The following is a 20,644-nucleotide window of genomic DNA, read 5'->3' as shown; positions in this document are numbered from 1 at the left end:
AAATTAGGGGTTTTGGGTAGAATTTAGGAATTTGGTAAAATTGAGATTTAGACCTCAAATTGAGGTCGGAATTCAAAACAAATCACCTATCCGGGCTCGGGGGTGAATGAGTAATCGGGATTTGATCAGAATCTCGGATTTCGACCATATGAGCCTGGGTTGACATTTTGTTGACTTTTTTGATTTAGTTAAAGATTGAAATTTTTTCCTACATAAGTAGTTGATAAAACTTATTTTGAATTTTTTGAACGATATTTGGCTAGTATTGATTGGTTTGGAGGCCGTTCTAGAGGAAAAGCCGTGGTTGATCGTTTATTGTGTTTTGGAAATAGGTTAATGTCTTGCCTAACTTTGTTGAATGAATTTTCCTGATAAAATGATATTGTTTGCTACATGCTGAGGTGATGCATATATAAGGTGACGAGTGTATATACATGTGCCAGGGTTCCATGCCCAGGAAGAGGAATTATATTCTTCTTTGTACCTTGATGAACTTTGTGATTTTTCTTGCCTTAGGTTTTACTTGTTTTTTTAATAATATGCGTACGAATTTGAATGCTAGTGACCGTGATCCACCCCATTACAATTTGACTAAATCCGAGGGACACTTTGTGAAGCTGGTGATGTGCAAAACATTGATCATAAATATACATATATCACGAATACATTGCTATGTCTGTTATTCTTGAGATACTTGGGTTCCATGCTTATGTTGAAGATCATGTTTGAGTTTTGTTGAGATACTTGAACAACAGGGTTCTTGATGTTTATTGAATTATTGATTGGTGCAAGAGTTGTGATTCATGTTCATGTGGTGTATTTTGTATAACCACTCTTCTTGATGTTATCCCTGCCTCCTACCTTACTTGTTGTTGATGTATATATGCTTGGTGAGTAAGAGTGTAAAGCACGAAGAGTGATGTTGTGCATTTTATCTACATTATCATGTGAAGAAGAGCATAAATCACGAAGGGTGATATTGTGCCATTGTTTTATATTATCATATGAGGAAGAGAGTAAAAGCAGGAACGGTGTTTGCATGACATTGCTTTATATTATCATGTGAGAAATAGAGTAAAAGCACGAAGGGTGATGTCATGACATTGTTTTATATTATCATGTGAGGAAGAGAGTAAAAGCACGAAGGTTGATGCCGTGCTATTATTTTATATTACCATATGAGGAAGAGAGTAAAAGTACAAAGGGTGATGTCATGCAAGTGTTTTTGTTCATGGCACTGAGGGTGTTTCCGTGCAGGCGAAGACAAGTGACATGCATTATATTGTGTTATCTTTCCTTGCGTATACATTTTTGTCTTTATCCGGAGTTTTTATTGTTGCACCTATGTTTTCTATGTTGCTTGTGGTTGTCACGTCTTTGCCTTCTACCTCATGTGTTATTTTTCTATCCATGCCTTCTATTGCTAATTATTGCTACGTTCATTCCTACCTTCTTGTTTGTTATATTTAAATCTATGCCTTTTTCTCGTTTGTTGTGGTTTCATCTAAACCTTCTACCTTGCTAGATGTTGAAATCTATGTTCTTCTACCTTACTTCCTATCACCACTTTTGTGCCTCCTACCTCATCTGTTAGCATTTTACATATGCTTCTGACTTATTTATTGCTGCTATCTGTGTACTTTCTACTCCGTTATTACTGCCATTGGCATTCCTTCTACCTGGTTGGTACCGTTATATATATATATATATATATTCTTGATGAGGATGAGATAAATGCACAAAAGGTGTTGACGTGCCATTTGATTTGATATCTTGAACACATTCCTCTTATTATGAAAATTTGTGGGTTTACTATGTTGTTTTAGTAGTTATTGCTTCAACCACATGACTTGAGCTGCTAGAAAAGGAATGGTTGTGATAATAAGGAACTTGATCATATTTCTTTTAGCTGATCATTTACTACTTCTCATATTTATTCTCGTAATCTACTTTGTTATTTCTAGTGTTCTTTCTATTGCAAATTTAATTGTATAGGTTATAATAGTGAGTATCTCTTAATTTAAAATTTCGTCACTACTTCATCGAGGTTAGTCAAGATACTTATTAATCATCCCTCAAAGGGAAAACAAAACAGAAGAAATAAACACCAGAAAGGGTATCCCACATAACTCCAATGTATCGCGCAACCTGATCCCAAATATATTAATCCATATAGAGATACCCATCGAGCTATAATGCTCATGCTCACTAAGCACATGAGTGTCAACATCAAGCACGATAGAGTGCACAGATATAAATATAGGGAGATGAATAGGCATAATACAATACAGAAAAAGGCAAGAACAGCTAAGGTGCAATAAGCAAATCAACATCACGAGAGCCATCTCGCCCATATATCACCACAAGGCCTAAACGGGATTACAACACACGTGTGAATGATCAAGTAGCCCCACAAACCATCATAGCATAAGAGAGAAACACAAAACATAAACTAGGGCATGAATAAATTTTTGAATATATCTGAGTTATTGCTTGTTTGGTGTACGGATCGTGTTCTGTGAGGTTCCATGTGACTTTTGGTGTGACTTATCGGTTGAGCTGCTTGTAATGGGTGAGACAAGGTTTCTAGACCTAGGATTTGCAGTATCGTATTGGGATAAGGAATCTTTATAAGAATAATAACATATTTTCGCTTAGAATTTGGCAGTAGTCCTTGTCAGATGAGGGAGCTCCTTGACTTGTTAATTTCGTGGGTGGTTACAAGTTTTTGGATGTTTCTTTTATCATTAGAAGCATTGCGAAGGTCCGGTGTGAGGTTTCATTTGATATGAATTATATTATTGGTACCAGATTTGGTAATGAGCATATATTGTGGTGGGAAGCTATTTCTGTGGGTACATAAGCTATGTGGCACATCGTGTGGTTTGACATTGGCAGTGTATTGACGTCTTGATGCATCTTGTTGAGATTGATACGATGTATATATGCAAGGATCGAATCTTATAGGGGGCTCCAGATGTTGGAATTTGGTTCCATGCCCAGCGGGCTAAGGTCCAAGGAAGAATCTTCAGTCGCAGTTGTGTTCATAGGCTTAATATGGATTGTGGTGGCATGGGAGTACTCGTGGGTATGAGTATGTGTCACGACCCAAAAATCCAGCTAGTCGTAATGGCACCTAAGCCAACCCACTAGGTAAGCCAAATGATACACAACACAACTCAAATAGGATAACACGAATCATTAAATAAAATAGCTGAGCTCTCTATACAAAATCCCAAGGATTGGTTGTACAAGTCACGAACTTCTAAGACTTAGAATTTAAAAAGCTGGTATGCAAATAAATACATCATCTGTTCGAAATATACATAAACAGATTTATAAATCTAAAGGTATTAAGAACAAGAGGCAGCTATATCCGGAAAGCATGTACATCTTCAATGCCAGCTTTCACTATACACAACAACATCAGCTCCAAAATCTACATGCAAGGTGCACAAGTGTAGTATGAGTACAACCGACCCCATGTACTCAATAAGTAACAAACCTAACCTTAGGTTGAAAGCAGTGACGAGCTTGGAAGAAGGTCAGTATCCAACACCAATAGCCAGTATTATCTCATAACAATATAATGGAGGTAGTAAAAGTAATAGCTCAATGATATTATGCTTAGCTCGTTCACAGTTACGGAAAAGTAGACATGTTTTTTAGGTTTAACAGTCAAGTACTGATATTACAACTAAAAATCAACTAAACATGGGTTTATCAATAGAACTATATTTTCAATTCACAATACCAGATAAGAATTTTCGTTTACCAATTTGCATGAGAAAAGTATGTCTTTATGCCTACATGTCAATATACATGCCAGGTCATCAATTACCATATACCGTCTAGCATAAGGAAAATACATCTCTATGCCTACATGTCAAATGTACATGTCAAATCATGAATGTCACAGTACCATCTAGCATGAGAAAAAATGCATCTCTATGCCTACATGCCATGCATGCATGTCAAATGAGTGATTTTATGGTGATACCCCCAGGTACTCTCACCCTCAACATACTCAAACTATTTGTCTCAAATGCCCACTTCATCACACACACAAAAAATCAGTCAGCAATGTTCGGGTGCTTGTCTTATAAGCCCCTCACCAATGCACGTGTATATATTTCACTGTGCATGCATTCACTGCTGGTATTTCACACTCCAGAGGGGAGAATCCATCCCAAACGCTAATCACAAGCATTTGTGAAGACCTATTCGCAAATGGGAGCTTTGCATTTGTGATGCTACGCTCGCATTTGCGATGTGGGGGCTGCACTGGGCACTTCGCATTTGCAATATCTACATCGCATTTGCGGACAGGGGGTCTCTGCATTTGCGAATAGTCAGTCACATTTGCGACTGAGTTGGCTTTGGGGAAAGCTTTGCATTTTTGAAGTATTGGTCGCATTTGCAACTGCCGAGGGTTCGCATTTGCGATGATATTATTGCTTTTGCAATAACTGAAGGCTCAGAGACAGGTCCACAATTTCGATCAGTTGTTTGCCTTTGCGAACATTGCAATTGCGAGTTACTCGCAATTGCGACATCTACAGCTGGGTAAAATGTTGGGATTTCGGGACATAGATCATTTTACACCATTTTTAATCCTAGACTCCATAGAGGCAATTTTTGAAGAGCAATTTCTTCCCAAATTCATCGGCAAGCAACTTTAACTTGTTTTTCAATCAATTATAAGTATTTTTTCATGAATCTTATCATCAAATCTATGAATTTCAAAGTAGAAATTAGGGGTATTTGGTTGAATTTAGGAGTTTGGTAAAATTGAGATTTAGACCTCAAATTATGGTTGGATTTCAAAACAAACTACATATCCTGGCTCGGGGGTGAATGGGTAATTGGGATTTGTTCCAAATCTCGGATATTGACCACATGGGCCTTTTTGATTCTTCAATTTAGTTAAAGATTTAACCTTTTTCATGCGTTGCTAGTTTCTAAAGCATGTTTTGAATTGTTTGAAAGATATTTGGCTAGATTCGATTGGTTTGGAGGCTTGTTCTAAAGAAAAAAGTTATGGTCAATCGTTGATTGTGTTCCTGAAAGAGGTAAGTGTCTTGCCTAACTTTATTGAAGAAATTTACCTAATAAAATTATATTATTTTCTACATGCAAGGATGATCCATATATGAGGTGACGAGTGTATATGTATGTGCACGGGTTTTCATGCCTTGGAGGGGGAATTATATGCTTCTTTGTACCTTGATGAACTTTGTGATTTTTCTTGCCTTAGGTTTTACTTGATTACTATAATAATATGAGTACAAAATTCAATGCTATAGATTGTGCTTTAGCTTATTACAAATTTTCTAAATCTATGGACTCTTTGTGAGGTTGTTGATGTGAAAATATTTGATCATAACTATACCTAAATCAAGAATACATTTTTATGTCCATTATTCTTGAGATACTTCGGTTCCATCCTTATGTTTAAGATCATATTTTAGCTTTGTTGAGATACTTGAACATTGGGGTTCTTGAAGTTTATTGAATTTATTTATTGGTGCAAGAGTTGTGATTCCCGTTCACATGGCGTATTTTGCTTAACCACTTTTATTGATATTATCCTTGCTTCCTATCATGCTTGTTGTTGATGTATATATTCTTGATGAGGAAGATTGTAAAGCACGAAGGGTGATATTATGCATTGTAACTATATTATCATGCGAGGAAGAGTGTAAAGCACGAAGGGTGATACCGTGCCATTATTTTATATTATCATGTGAGAAAGAGAGTAAAAGTACGAAGAGTGATGTCGTGCCATTACTTTCTATTATCACGTGAGGAAGAGAGTAAAAGAACGAAGGGTGATGCCGTGCCATTGATTTATATTATCATGAGAGGAAGAAAATAAAAGCACGAAGGGTGATGCCTTGCAAGTGTTATTCTTCATGGCACGAAGGGTATTTCTATGCAGGCGAGGACGAGTAACATGCATTATATTGTATTATCTTTCCTTGCGTATATGTTTATGTCTTTATCCTGAGTTTTTACTATTGCACCTATGTTATCTATGTTTCTTGTGGTTGTCACATCTTTGCCTTCTACCTCATGTGTTATTATTCTATCCATGCCTTCTATTATTAATTATTTTTACGTTCATGCCTTCCTTCTTGTTTGTTATATTTATATCTATGCCTTTTTCTTCATTTGTTGTAGTTTCCTCTAAACCTTATACCTCGCTAGATGTTGAAATCTATGTCCGGCCATACTTGCTATCGCTACTTCTGTACCTCCTACCTTGTCTGTTACCGTTTTCTATTTGCTTCTGACTTGTTTATTGCTACTATCTGTTTACTTTCTACTCCGCTATTCCTGTCATTGGCATTCCTTCTACATGGTTGGTACCGTTATATATATGCTTGGTGAGAATGTGATAGATGAACGAAGGGTATTGCCGTACTATTTAATTTGATATCTTGAACACATTCCACTTGTTATGAAATTTTGTGGGTTTACTATGTTATTTTAGTGGTTATTGCTTCCACCACATGACTTGAGCTGCTAGGAAAGAATTGGTTGTAATAATGACGAACTTGATCGTATTTCTTTTAGCTAATCATTTATTGCTTCTCATAATCGTTCTCGTAATCTACTTTGTTATTCCTAGTATTGTTTCTATTGCAAATTTAACTACACGGGTTATATTAGTGAGTATCTCTTAACTTAAAATTTCGTCACTACTTCATCGAGGATAGTCAAGACACTTACTAAGTACATTGAGTCGGTTGTACTCATACTACACTTCTACATCTTGTGTGTAGATCTTGGAGCTGCATAGTTGTGGAACACGAAGCCTTGCATTGAAGACGTACCATGATCCAGATTCGAGCTACCTCTTGTTCATGGTAGTTTAGGTTTTCAAATTCTGTTTATGTAAACTTCAAATATATATTGTATTTATTCTTCATATCGATTTTGTAAATCTAGATCATAGTGACTCATGACTTGTACTACTAGTACTTGGAAAGTTAAATAGAATTCAGTCATTTTATTCCTTGTTATTAATTATCTATCATTTGAGTTACCCTGTTCTATGTTTGGCTTACCTAGTAATGGTGTTAAGTGCCACCACGATTATATATATATATATATATATATATATATATATATATATATATATATTAACACCGTGAAAGTCTAAGTGTAATGTTAATTTACTAAAATATCCTTTAAATACTGAATAATCAAATTACCCTCCATCTGAAAGGAAAATTATTTCTTTATAAACCCCTACATAAATTATTTCTTTATATACCCCTACGTACATTAAACTAACTTCTCTTTGCTATACTCAAAGTAAAGAGCATTTGAAGAGTTGCGAAAATTGTATTTTCATATGGACTAAATTCATCTTATTGTATCTGAATAGTCTTTCTTTATTAACGTATTTAATGATGCATTTTAAATAAGATAAACTTAAGAAACGTTCTTGTCGCAAGCTAATACTTTCATATTTGATGTCTTTCACCATCTTTTTCCTTTTCCGATTTCACCATTTTCTGATCATATTTTTCTTGCTCACTTTCTGGAATTAGTACTTTAATTTAATTTAATCAAACTTTCACCTATATTTTTTTCTGTCTCATCAGTTCTTGATAATATTTTTCTTATATTCTTCCCAAGCCATCGTAGATGGAAAAGAAGACATTGTTTATTAAAGAATCATTTTATCTCTTTTGGTTGAAATTTTGAGATGTAGAGCAATTTATCGTAATCTTGTTGCATTGTTTCTTCCTAAATTACTTTTACAATTCAAACTCAGAGCTCTACAATGACAATTATATACATAATACTTCTCGAAGCTGGTCTACCAGTCCATAGCATCTTACGTGGTCTACTTAAGCCTGGGGACAAGAAAGCAATGAAGGAGATTGTTGAATAGCATCTGAATGTTAATGTGAAAAGGGTAGCAGTTTATCTTATCTAAGGGTATATATTTTATTTTATTTCACTTCATAGTGTTAAGTACAAAAGTTTATGTATCTGAAAAGTTAAATTTAAATCATGGGTTAGCTATTTCACAGATAAAAGTTGATACTTTTTCTTTATATGTTTAGTTATTATTTTCCTTATCATCACATGGAATGAAATCCACATGATTATTGTTGTTTTAACAGGCCATAAGAGAAAAGAGAGTTATGAAGGAGATGCAATCAAAATATAGTGATTCATACTGGGAATGTCTTTTATAAAATGACACCTATTCACCCGTCAAATAAATTTATTTTCATCCCTCTATGCAGTTCTTATACCACAAGAAAGTGTAGTGTTTATTTTTTTTCCAAGCATTCTATTTAATTTTTTGTGTTACTTTTTTAATTGAACGTATTATTTGTTGTTTGATGTGAATAATATAATACTTTCTTCAAAAGATTAAAACTTTATATGTTTTTCTTTTGGTAATCCACTAGGCAAGTGCCTAGTGCTAGATTTTTATATATATATATATATATATATATATATATATATATATATATATATATATATATATATATATATATATATATATATATATATATAAAAGTAAGTAAATCAAATAAAAAAACAAAAACATCAAAGAGTATTGTCTTACCTATAGTAGGTAATATAATTTTGCCGCATACATATCCCCTATTACCAACATCGAGCAAAAATACTCGAATATGGTAGTACAATTTGAACTAATTAAAAATGACAAAAAAAAGCAAATGACGCATGTCTTGTCATTCTTCCTCGCTTCATTTTTATTCCTTGTTTTTTGTTTTTGTTGCAAAAACCATTTGGTTCTGTGTATGCCTGCCGTGAAGCTCTACTTGATGTTGTTAGGCCATGTCAAAGGACCACCTTCAGTCGTGATAGCCCCATGAGTTGTGGCTTCCACTCCATCCTTCACTCCAAATCTCCGAAGAGCATCTTCTAAAGGTCAGCAGTACATGACTGCATTTGTTCCATATGCAGTAGAGACTGCTGAAACTCCTGTTTGTGGTGCCACGGAGATCCCCAGAATCAGCATCAAGAAGTGCAGATACATTGTTATGTTGTGACAATTGTGCTGCATTTTGCTTTGCCTTCCTCTTTCAGTTGGTCCGTGAAACTCTACTGCTTATGGGATATTTATTTGTTCTCTATCATTGTGCAGCAGCTCTCATTTGCTCCAGCTTGACAGATGCAGTCGATTGAGTAGCATCAGTCCCTTTATTGCACTGGTCTGTTGAGCTTCCAGTTTGTGAGGCGAATGATTTAATGTTGTTGTATGTTGTCAAAAAATTCCCAGAATGAGCATGCACTGTATGCTAATACCACTGGTAATAATCTGCCAAAACACTAACATTAAAACTCTGAAAGCCCCGATTTGTCTCAACATTTGCATACTGTTACATTGTGCTGTTGTTATAATTGTGCTGTGTTATGCTTTGCATTCCTCCTACAGTTGTTCCTGCATAGATAAAACAAACAGGTTAATTAAATGAAAATTCTGGCTTCAGTGTTGGCATGTGGTTCCATTTGTTGAAAGTGCCTGTCCAGTTGTATTGAAAATTGGGGTTGATCAGTTGTCCACGACTAAAACTGCAGTTGGTTGTACTGCTGTAATCCACCCTTCCTTTCTAGTATTTGGCTACCTTTACCCTAAGGTACGGACACTATAATTTATCATCATTCACGATTCTTCTGCCATTTATGTCTAGTTGCCAAAAGCCATGCCATTCGAAGTTTGCAAAATCAAAGTGCATAATTAGCAAGATGGTCAGCTAACCTATTCCCTTCTCTATAAATGTGTGATAGTCTAATATTGCATCCCTGCATAAGCTGTCTAATTTCCTCAATCTGGGTTGTAATTATCCAAGGAGGCTTCCATATACCATCAATTAGATTCTTCAATAACAAGGAATCTGTTTGGAGGTAAAACTGAATGTATCGATTGTCCCTGCAGTGCCTCAAGGCTTCCAAAATTGTGCATGCTTCTGCTTCTGTATTTGTGGCCTCATTAATTTCCTTTCCAACTGCAAATGTCACATCGCTAGTATCATTTCTTATGCAGAAACCAATTACACTCCTTCCCGGATTTCCTCTCGATGCGCCATCTGTATTTATTTTCATCCAGCATTCATGTGGAAATTCCCAACAGACCTTCTCCACCTTCAGATGAGGTGTATAATTTTCCAATATTTGCAGTAAACCAGGTGGAATTGACTGTAAACCAGGCTTGCGAACTTTCACTAGTGATTGTATTGTTGTTGAAATTTGATAGATCACCCTATTGACAGTCACAGCCTCCCCATACCTACGGCTGTTCCTTCGCTTTCATAGTTCCCAAGCAATACATGATGGCAGTGCTTGTTCCAATATCTGGTAACAGCTTGATGCAAAGTCAAACCCTCCATCCTTATTCCTGCTCTTGTTAGGAGATAATTCCAAACTCTATTAGCGGCATGTGATGTGAAGAATAAATGAGATAACATTTCTTCTTGTGGCTCTTCACAGCAGCAGCATTTGGATGTCATTAGATATCCCAAGCTTTTCATGAAATCAGCCAGTGGTAATTTAGCTTTCCACACCTTTCACATGAAGAAAGATATTTTGAAAGGTAACCCCTTTACCCATATCATATTGTATGCAATTCTTGTGTCGTTTCTACTCCTCAAATACTCCCAAACTGTTTTAACAGTGAATTTCCCATGAGAATCAAGCATCCGGTATGGTTTGTCCAGAACACCAGGTAAAGTTGGAGGCTTTATTTTTTCGACAATGAACAGAATATATTTTTCAGGTAGTGTTTCCAGCATTTTGTTCACATTCCACGTGCCTTCTTCCACCACGTCATATACATTGTGAATTGATTCATCTATTCCAAAGTTTTGAGGCACTAAGAAATATAATGATCCTAGTCCCGTCCAATTGTCAAACGAAAATAGAGCAGATCCCATTTTAGGATGCCAAACAATTTGGTGCTCAATGATGTCTCTACATTCTAACATCTTCTTCCACACCTGTGATCCTTGCCGCCATGGAACAATTATTGCATTTAATTTCTTGCAATATTTTTGACTCATGAAGGAGCTCCAAAGGCTTGGTTTTGTCCGAAAATTCCACCATAGTTTATAAAATAAGGCTTTATAAACATCATTTAATGATTGCGTGAAAAGCTTATGTAGTTTATTGATGACAAAATTAGGGGGACTTACTGCTGAAAGTAAGTGTATGGGTATACTCTGAAGCACATGGGATATTAAGACAGCCCTACCTCCAATAGATAGTAATTTTCCTTTCCATGAGTGTAACTTATCAAGCACCTTAGTAATTAGCCCTTGATAGTAATCCATTTTCCTCCTCGAGTATAAAATTGGACATCCAAGGTACGTGAATGGGAAATCATGCCTTCCAATTCCAGTGATTCTTTCTACTTTGGTAACCACCTCCATGCTAGTAGAGTGATGCATGTACACAGAGGATTTAGCCGTGTTAACTAATTGACCAGATGCAGTCTCATATGCCCTCAACACCTCCATTACCAAACGTAGAGATGTAGCATCTAAGGAAGAAAAGATAATCATATCATCAACATATGATAGGTGATTAATTTTCGGGCTCCACTTCGGCAATCCAAATCCACAAAAGTATAGGTTTCGATGTAAATCATTCAAACCCCTGGAAAGTGCCTCTGCAGCTAATATGAACAAAGCCAGAGACAAAGGATCTCCTTGATTGACACCCCTCGTCGATTTGAAGAAACCATTTGGTTGGCCATTGATGAGCACAAAATACCAATTGTTCGAGATGATCCCAAAAATTAAACTAATAAATTGTTCACAAAAACCCATTTTCCTTAGAACTTTAGTTAAAAGTAACCAAGAGAGTTTATCATATGCCTTTGTCATATCGAGCTCGATGACAACATTTGGCCCGGCCTTTGTTCTCAACCTTATGTCGGTAATTATTTCCTGTGTTAGAAGCATATTTTCAACTATGCTTCTACCTTTCACAAAGCCTGATTACTCATCGGAAATAAGGTTAGGTAGTAAATGTACCAACCTGTCATGTATAAATCTAGAAAAAACCTTATTTATGAAATTACTCAAGCTTATAGGTCTCATATCTGAAAAGGTAGCAACCTCTTTCATCTTAGAAAGTAAGACCAAATTAGTATGAGTTATATATTTTGGCAATTTCTGACCATTGAAGAAATCTCTTACCATATCAAAAATATTATTCCCACTGATATCCCAACATGTGTGAAAGAAGCTTCCTGTGTATCCGTCTAGTCCTCCTGTACTCTCTCCATTGAGCCCAAAGACAGCTTGTTCAACCTCCTTTTTGGTAGGTTGTTTGATCAAATTTTGGTTCTGTTCCATGACAGCCATGCTAGGAATATGATCAATTATGTGAAATGATGTAGGGGCTATTTCTTCATGGAGTTGTTCTTCAAAAAATTGAACAGCAGCTTCAGCTAAGTCGTTTGTCCCTTCAACCCAGCTCCCTATACTATTTTGGATGCGATTCAATTGTAATCTCTTCCTTCTACCATTCACTTGTGCGTGAAAAACATTTGTGTTCCTGCCTTCATTTTTTAACCAAGACATCCCTGCCTTTTGTTGCCAAAATTGCTCCTCCAATGCTAAGTAGTGAATCAGATCTGCCTGCACCTTGTGTAGTCTTTCCCTATTCATCTGTGATGGATTTGCTTCAAATTATGCTTCATGAACCATAACAACTTCTTCTAGACTAGCTATCTTTTGAAAAATATCTCTATATGTTGCTTTTCTTCACAAAGTTAATGCCTTCTTTAGCTTCTTCATCTTGTAGTTAAATAGAAAGAATGGGTTACCACAGAAGTCAGCTTTCCAGTTTTCTCGCACAACCTGCTTGAATGTGTCATGTTTGGTCCAAAAATTAAGAAATCTGAATAATTTCTTAATTGGTGCAGCTTCCAGATTACATTGCAAGTGCATGGGGCTATGGTCAGAACCAATTTTTGACAGATGAGTAACTTCAAAACCTGGAAAACATTGCTGGAATTCCACACTGGCTAATCATCTATCTAAACGTTTGAAAATACAATCATCCTATGCTCTCTCATTCCACCATGTAAATATATTTCCCTTGAAGCCCAAATCAAATAGGTTGCACGTATTAACACAATGTCTAAAGTCATTTACTTCATTCAATGACACCGGTAGGCCACCAAACGTTTCTTCCTCATCCCATATGACATTAAAGTCTCCCCCTACTAGCCATGATGAAGTCATGTCTCTTGCCATTGCATACATTATATGCTCTTTAGAATGGTATTTTGATAGTTCCAATAGCTTCATATAGTGATTTTGGACTCAGGCATATGTCCGAATTTAGATTTTGAGGCCCGTAGGTTGATTCAGTGCTTTTTCGTGCAAGTTGGAAAGCTGATGGTTTGGAATGTTGATAGGTTTGACCAAGAGTTGACTTTGTTTACATCGGGTTCGGATTATATTTCTGGGAGTTGAAATAGATCCCTTGTGTCATTTGAGACTTGCATGCAAAATTGGAGGTCATTCCGAGTTGGTTAGCATATTCGACGTAAGTTTTGCATTTGGAAACTTGAATTAGTTCCTTAGGCTTGAATTTAGATGTGATTCGTGGTTTTGATATTGTTTTGTGTGATTTGAGGCCTCAAGTAAGTTCGGGTTATGCTTTGGGATTGGTTGGTATGATTGGAAGGGGTCCCAGGCATCTCGCCCGTGTTTCGGATGGGTTTTGGACCATTTCACCATGTTTTGGACCACTAATTCCTGAGTTATGGTTTCCTTCTTCGCGCTCGCGACAAGGCTGTTGCGCTCACGGAAGGTTGGAGTGGGATGAACAGTCATCCTTCTATGCGTTCGCGGTGGGGGCTCCGCGTTCGCGAAGCAGCTGGGAGCTGGGAGGAGTTGGCATACGCGATCGTGAGGATCGGGTCGCGTTCCTATAGAATGAGATGTGTTCTTCATCGCGTTCGCGATGGTGCGGACGCAAACGCGAAGGCCTTTTCTGGTAGGTTTTATCTTTTCTCCGCGATCATGATGGATGTCCTGCTATCATGTTGAATATGATTATGCAGATTATTTAAGTACTCTATTTTGGCGGTTTTGGTTATTTTATTACATTTTGAGTTATAGAGCTAGGATTTGGGCAATTTTGGAGGCAATTTTCATAATTTGGATTGGGTTAGTGTTTTTGACTCAAATTTATTCGTTATTCATGATTCCAACCATGATTTTAGAGATTGATTGATAAATCTAATTGAAGAAATTGGGAATTTTAGTAAAAAGAATTTCTAAAGTAAAAATTGATGATTTGAAGGTCGATTTGAGGTCGGAATTGGATGAAACATATATATTTGGATTCGTACTGGAATGGGTGTTCGAAATTTATAGGTTTTGTCAGGTTTCGGGGTACGGGCTCGGATTTGACGTTTTTGGTTGACATTGCATAATTGAACCAAGATTGTAGCTTTATTGTTTGGGCTTGTTTTCTAAACTTTTATTGATATTATTAAGTTATTTTGTCTTGATTCAATCTATCTGGACAGTGATTCACAGGAGAAGGGCTTCTTAGAATATTTACTTACCTTATTTGAGGTAAGTATCTTGGAAAAATTTGTGTAGGGGAAATTTATCTTGTGATTTGGTCTAATTTGTATTATTTGTGCTATGTAAAACAACGTGTACATAAGGTGACGAGTGTGTATACGGGTGTTTGTATGGTAATTGATCGGAATAGAGCTTATAAAGCTTTTAATATGCCTTGAATTGGTTTTGTTTGTCATATGAAACGCATTTTTTTATTGTTGTTCACTCCCCACACCCTTATATTGTTTGTTATGATTTGTTTTATATATTGTGGTTGAGCTATGGGCTATGTCTTGTTGTGACTTTGGTATTGTGGTTTTGGTGGCATTTGTGGCACTTGGGCACGCATTGTGCGGGTCGATTGTTGTGTTGTGCAACAGATGCGCATGAGGTGGCATAATGGTAGCATTCCATTGTTAATGTGCATGTGGCGAGATAAGGGTGGCTATTTATGTGCATACAAGGACATAAGGGTGGCATTCTATTATTAATGTGCATGCGACGATATAAGGGTTGCTTGTCGAGGATTATTATGAGTTGTATCGGGGGTGATTCTTGTTGTTATTCATGTGTTGGAACTGAGGGTTCATGTTTTGATCAAATTCTTATTTTCATTAAATGATTATTCCCTTGGGTTCATACGAGTTGTTGGTGGAATTTGATATATTATTTTGTGCCCTGACCCTATTGATATTATGTTGGCAAAGGCAGATTATTTTACTTTGAGTTGTCACATATTCTTCAATGTGGTTAATATTTGTCCTGTTATAATTTTCATTGTCCGTTTTATGTTGATATCGTGCACATGTTAATTTGACTAGTGAGTGTCTGGACTTGAACATCGTCACACTCCAACGAGGTTAGTCTAGATATTTACTGGATACTATTTGTAGTATACTCATACTATGCTTCTGCACATTTTTGTGCAGATCTAGATACCTCGGATAGTGCTGGTCAATAGGGAGCTAGGTCAGAGCTATGGAAACTTGAAGGTATACCTGTTGTTCCGCTCGAAGGACTCGGTGCAACCTTTTGTTGTTTCCTTACTTCTGTTTATTTTATTCTAAACAATAATGTATTTTGATATTTTTTGTGTACTATTAGTTGAGCTTATGACTCAGTATTAGCAGATTTTGGAATGTATGACCGTTGTATTCACTTTACGGCAATATTATGGCATTTTCTCAACTTTTATTTAATAGTTAAGTTACTTTATTCAATTTGATCTCATTATGCTTACCTAGTCTTAGAGACTAGGTGCCATCACGATCCTTAAGGTAGGATTTCGGGTCGTGACAAATTGGTATCAGTACTCTAGGTTCACAGGTTCTACGAGTCATAAGCATGATTAGTAGAGTCTTCTGGATTGGTACGATGACGTTTGTAGTTATCTTCGAGAGGCTACAAAACTAATAGGGAATTTCACTTCTTTCATTCCTTATCATGCAGATTTATTAATTTCGGAGATTGAGGCTCTGTATTTGTATTCTCTAACAGATGGTGAGGAAACAAGCTTCAGATACTGATAATGCTACCCCAGGGGCCTATGTTGCTAGGGGTCGGGGCTGAGGCAAAGGTCGAGGTGGTACACTTGCTACTGCTAGAGCACCTGCTAGGGTAGTAGTTGAGGAGCCACTGGTTGCTTCGGTTGGGAAGTAGGCACTCAAAGCGCTTGTTGCTAGCTCTGGACTCCATAAGACCATGGCACATTAGCTTAGGCAGGATTGGTTCTGGTTGCACCAACTACTTCTCAGACTAGGGGAAGAGCTCAGACGCCCACTGCACGTAACCTAGAGTACCGAGCTAATATTGATCAGGCTCCGCGTGTTATGCCGGTGCAGCCGGTGATTGCGGTTCAGCCTGAGGTCAGGCCAGTGGCATCAAAGGAGGAGTAGAAGAGGTTAAAGATGTTCAAGAAGTGTTTTTCGCCTACTTTTAGTGGCATAGCTTCTGAGGAAGCGCATGATTTAGTAGACCAGTATCATCGTATTCTGCTCATTATGGGCATAGTGGAAGTGAGCGGGGTTGACCTTACTACTTTTGAGCTAACGAGGCCGGCATATTGATGATGGAAGGCTTATAAGGGGAGTAAGCCAGCTGATTTAGCGCCACTTACTTGGGCTCAGTTCACTGCTCTCTTTCTGAGGGAGTTCGTTCCACAGACCTAAGGAATGTGATGCGCACATAGTTCGGGTAGTTATGCCAGGGGACTATGACTGTGTCCGAGTATGCTATGAGGTTTGCTGAGTTATCTCATCATGCACCTGCTTTGCTTTCCACTGTTAGAGAGAGAGTTTGTATATTTATTGAGGGGCTCGGTTATGGTCTCAAATTTGGTATGGCACGGGAGTTGGAGACTAATACTCCATTCCATCAGATTATGGAGATTGCTAGGAGGTTAGAGAGTATCCATGGCCAGGAGAGGGAGGATAGGTAGGCCAACAAGTCACGAGGCTTTGGGGGATTTAGTGATTCCCATTCTTCAGCTTGAACTTGTTACGACAGAGGTTTTGTTAGTCGACCAGTTCAGTCTCCACTTTAGGTTACTTGTAGTGCTCCAACTAGTCAGTGACCTCAGAGTACTCTATTTTTATAGCAATCTTCTAATGCACCTCCTGTATGAGGTTCTTACAACAGTTATTCTAGTCGTTCGGGTCAGACTCAGTTGCAGTAGCCTTTGGCAATAGAGAGGCTGTTTTGATTGTAGTTATACTAGACTTATGGTGAGAGATTTTCCCAGACTTTGGAGGGGCGGATCCCCGCATGGTACTCAGGCTATGGTTTCTGCTCCAGCTGCTAGTCAACCTGCACTACAAGGTAGAGGTAGGGACAGGCGGGTAGAGGTCGTCCTAGAGGGGGAGGCCAGGCTCGTTGTTATGATTTTCCTCGCAGGTTTGAGGCTGTTGCATCAGATGCTGTCATCACATATATTGTTCCAGTCTGTCATAGGGATGCATCAATTTTATTTGATCCGGGTTCCACTTATTTATATGTGTCATCCTATTTTGCTTCATATTTGGATACGTTTCGTGTTTTTTTGAGTACTTCTATTATGTGTCTATGCCTGTTGGGGATTCTCTTATGGTAGACCATGTCTATAGTTCTTGTTTGGTCATTATCGAGGGTTATGAGACTAGGATTGACTTTATGTTACTCAATATGGTGGATTTGACCTAATTTTTGGTATGGATTAGTTGTCACCACATCACGCTATTCTTGATTGTCATGCTAAGATCGTGAAGTTGGCTATGCCGGGGGTGTCTAGGTTAAAGTGGAGAGGTCCGTTGGGTCATGTTCCTAGATGGGTGGTGTCTTTCCTAAAGGCGCAACAGTTGGTTGAGAAGGGGTGCTTCGCATACTTAGCGTTTGTGATGGATTTTGGTGCTAATACTTCTACTGTTGAGTCATTTTTGGTAGTGAGAGAGTTTTCATATGTGTTTCCAGTAGATCTACCGAGCATGCCACCCGATAGGGATATTGATTTTGGTATTGATTTGGTGTCAGGCACTCAGCCCATATCTATTCCACTATATCACATGGTACCAGTGGAATTAAAGGAATTAAAGGAACATCTTCAGGAGTTTCTTGATAAAGGTTTGATTAGACAATGTGTTTCACCTTTGGGTGCTCTAGTTCTATTTGTGAAGAAGAAAGACGAGTCTATAATGATGTGTACAGACTACAGGCGGCTGAACAAGGTTACTATCAAGAACAAGTACCCATTACCATGTATTGATGATTTATCTGATTAGCTTCAGGGTGCTAGGTTATTATTGACGATTGATTTGAGATTGGGGTATCATCAGTTGAAGACTCGAGCTTCAAATATTCCGAAGACAACTTTCAGGACCCGCTATGGTCACTATGAGTTCTTGGTGATGTCTTTTGGACTGACCATTGGCCCAACAACCTTTATGCACTAAATGAACAGCGTGTTTCAGCCGCTTTGAGTAGAAAATCCAAGTTTTGGTGCTAGGGTTCTTTCACACACTTGGGACTTGAATATTTGAAGACTTTGGTTGAGAATTTCATATCCATTTTTACTCATTTCTTCATTTTCTTACTTTATATTGAATATCTAAGTGTGTAGAATTTTTTCCAATACATGAATCTTGTTTATGGGAATATTAATATTTAAAATTTGGATTAAATATCATGTTGTGCTTATGTATTGAATGATTTTTATTTAATATTGATGTGAGTTATTGTTTCTTTAAATATTGTTGCTCTTTAATGATTTCAAAGGGATTAACTAACCCTAGGACACCCCTATTAACTTCGAATTAATCTTGAAAAGGTAATTTGGGTTAGGGAAATATTAATTAACAAGAACTTGAGGCGTTAACCCTCATTTTATAGATTCTACATAGGAATAGGATTGAACTACTTGTAGCCACATCGGGTGCACTTAATCCTCTTAATTGTTTTAGGGATAGTTCAATTAGGAAGTCATGTTAATCTTCGAAAGAATCTAATAAATAATTATTATCCGAGGCTAATTAATATAAACTCGCTCATATTTGTAAAATTGTAAAATACACTGGATCGTTACTTGAGTGTAATTGTAAGGCCCCGTAAAATTTTACTCGAACTCGGGGTTTCGTGGTGCCGAGGTAGGCTAATGTGTTTGAGTATTGTAGAAATTCTTCAAGGTGAGTGCTCTCCATGGTACAGACTTTTTGGGTTGTACAGTACGTCGGGGAGTTGAAGAATTTGTTTTGCAGAGCATCGCATTTCTGTGGTCCACCATGCGACAGCAGATCAGCCCCAATGTGCAACAGAACTTGAGCCAATTTTTGAAGATCATTTTGCAGTCAAGTATGCGGCCGCATAATCATTTGCGGGCCGGACACTCCGTCACAGAACCAGCATAAAGATTTGCGGAGGGAGATTTTGCGGCGTGTTATGCGACCGCATAACTGTTCAGCGGGCCATATAACAGCCGGAGACCTCACCAGGCCTTCCCAGGTTTTGGGACCATTTTTGCCGTCCCTTTTGCAGACCACATACTCATTTTGCGGTCTGGTCTGTGACCGCAAACCCAGCTTCGTAAGCTTAAGTTTGGGAAAATTTCACCCGATCTCATTTTTATAAAATGACCTTGGGGGTTATCTTAGAAGGTTCCAGCTAATGTTTTAGGGAGAGGGGAGTGCTCTAGAGAGAGAGGAGGAATCCTTAAGCATTTTTCTCATTAATCCTTGCTCATGTCTTGAGATTTCACAAGGAAAATTTGCAAGGCTGTCTTCTAAAGAGGTAAGGTTCTAGCCCGAGCTTTCCATTTCGAATTTGGGTAGTATACGGGTAATGGGAAGTGTGATTCTAGGGTAGGAGAGTTGTTATTTTTGCATGCATGCACCAATGGAGGTGGTAGGGAGGTTGTGGAGTATATGTGGGTGACCTATTGAAGTGGGGGTTGCTTGTGGGGTAAAGGACCATCACCATAGGACCCTACAGTCGAATACGCCTACCTAGTGTTGAATGAAATACTTAAATGAGTTGAACCCTCAAATATCTTCCCGATTATGGTTCAATTTTTGTTATGTCTCTAAATAGATTGAGGTTTCTAAGATTTCCAGAGCATTGTAGTAATTTAATGAAAGCTCAAAGCGTGGTACGTTGGCTAAATTCCTCTCTTAGAAATGAATCCCACGATGTTCTCCTATGTTTCAAGTATGAAGGGTCAAGCTCTTCTTTCTCATGTTCCCCGCTACTCCTTATAAATTTGACTATTCCAAATAAGCTTTCTGTCGAAAGATATGTTCGAAACGTGTTCTGAATACTCCTATCACATTATGTTATCCTCCGGGTATGTGTTCAAGTATGATTTGTGTATTAAAATACTCTGCCTTCGAGTCGTGTTTCAAATAAAAGTTATTATTCCAAATTGTGGAAGAAAACTCAATATACTAAAGACTCTTATTTGCTCCTGTGTATCCTTAATGTCTTGATTACAAATGCCTTGTTGTTGATAATCCATGATGATGCTTGAAAATGAAAGAGGTGAGCATAAAATATGAAATATGACGAATATTCCAAGAATGATATTACATTTGTGG

This window comes from Nicotiana tomentosiformis, chromosome 5, assembly GCF_000390325.3.
Source record: "Nicotiana tomentosiformis chromosome 5, ASM39032v3, whole genome shotgun sequence".
In the NCBI taxonomy this organism is placed as follows: domain Eukaryota; kingdom Viridiplantae; phylum Streptophyta; class Magnoliopsida; order Solanales; family Solanaceae; genus Nicotiana; species Nicotiana tomentosiformis.
Note: the sequence above shows the minus strand (reverse complement) of the source record.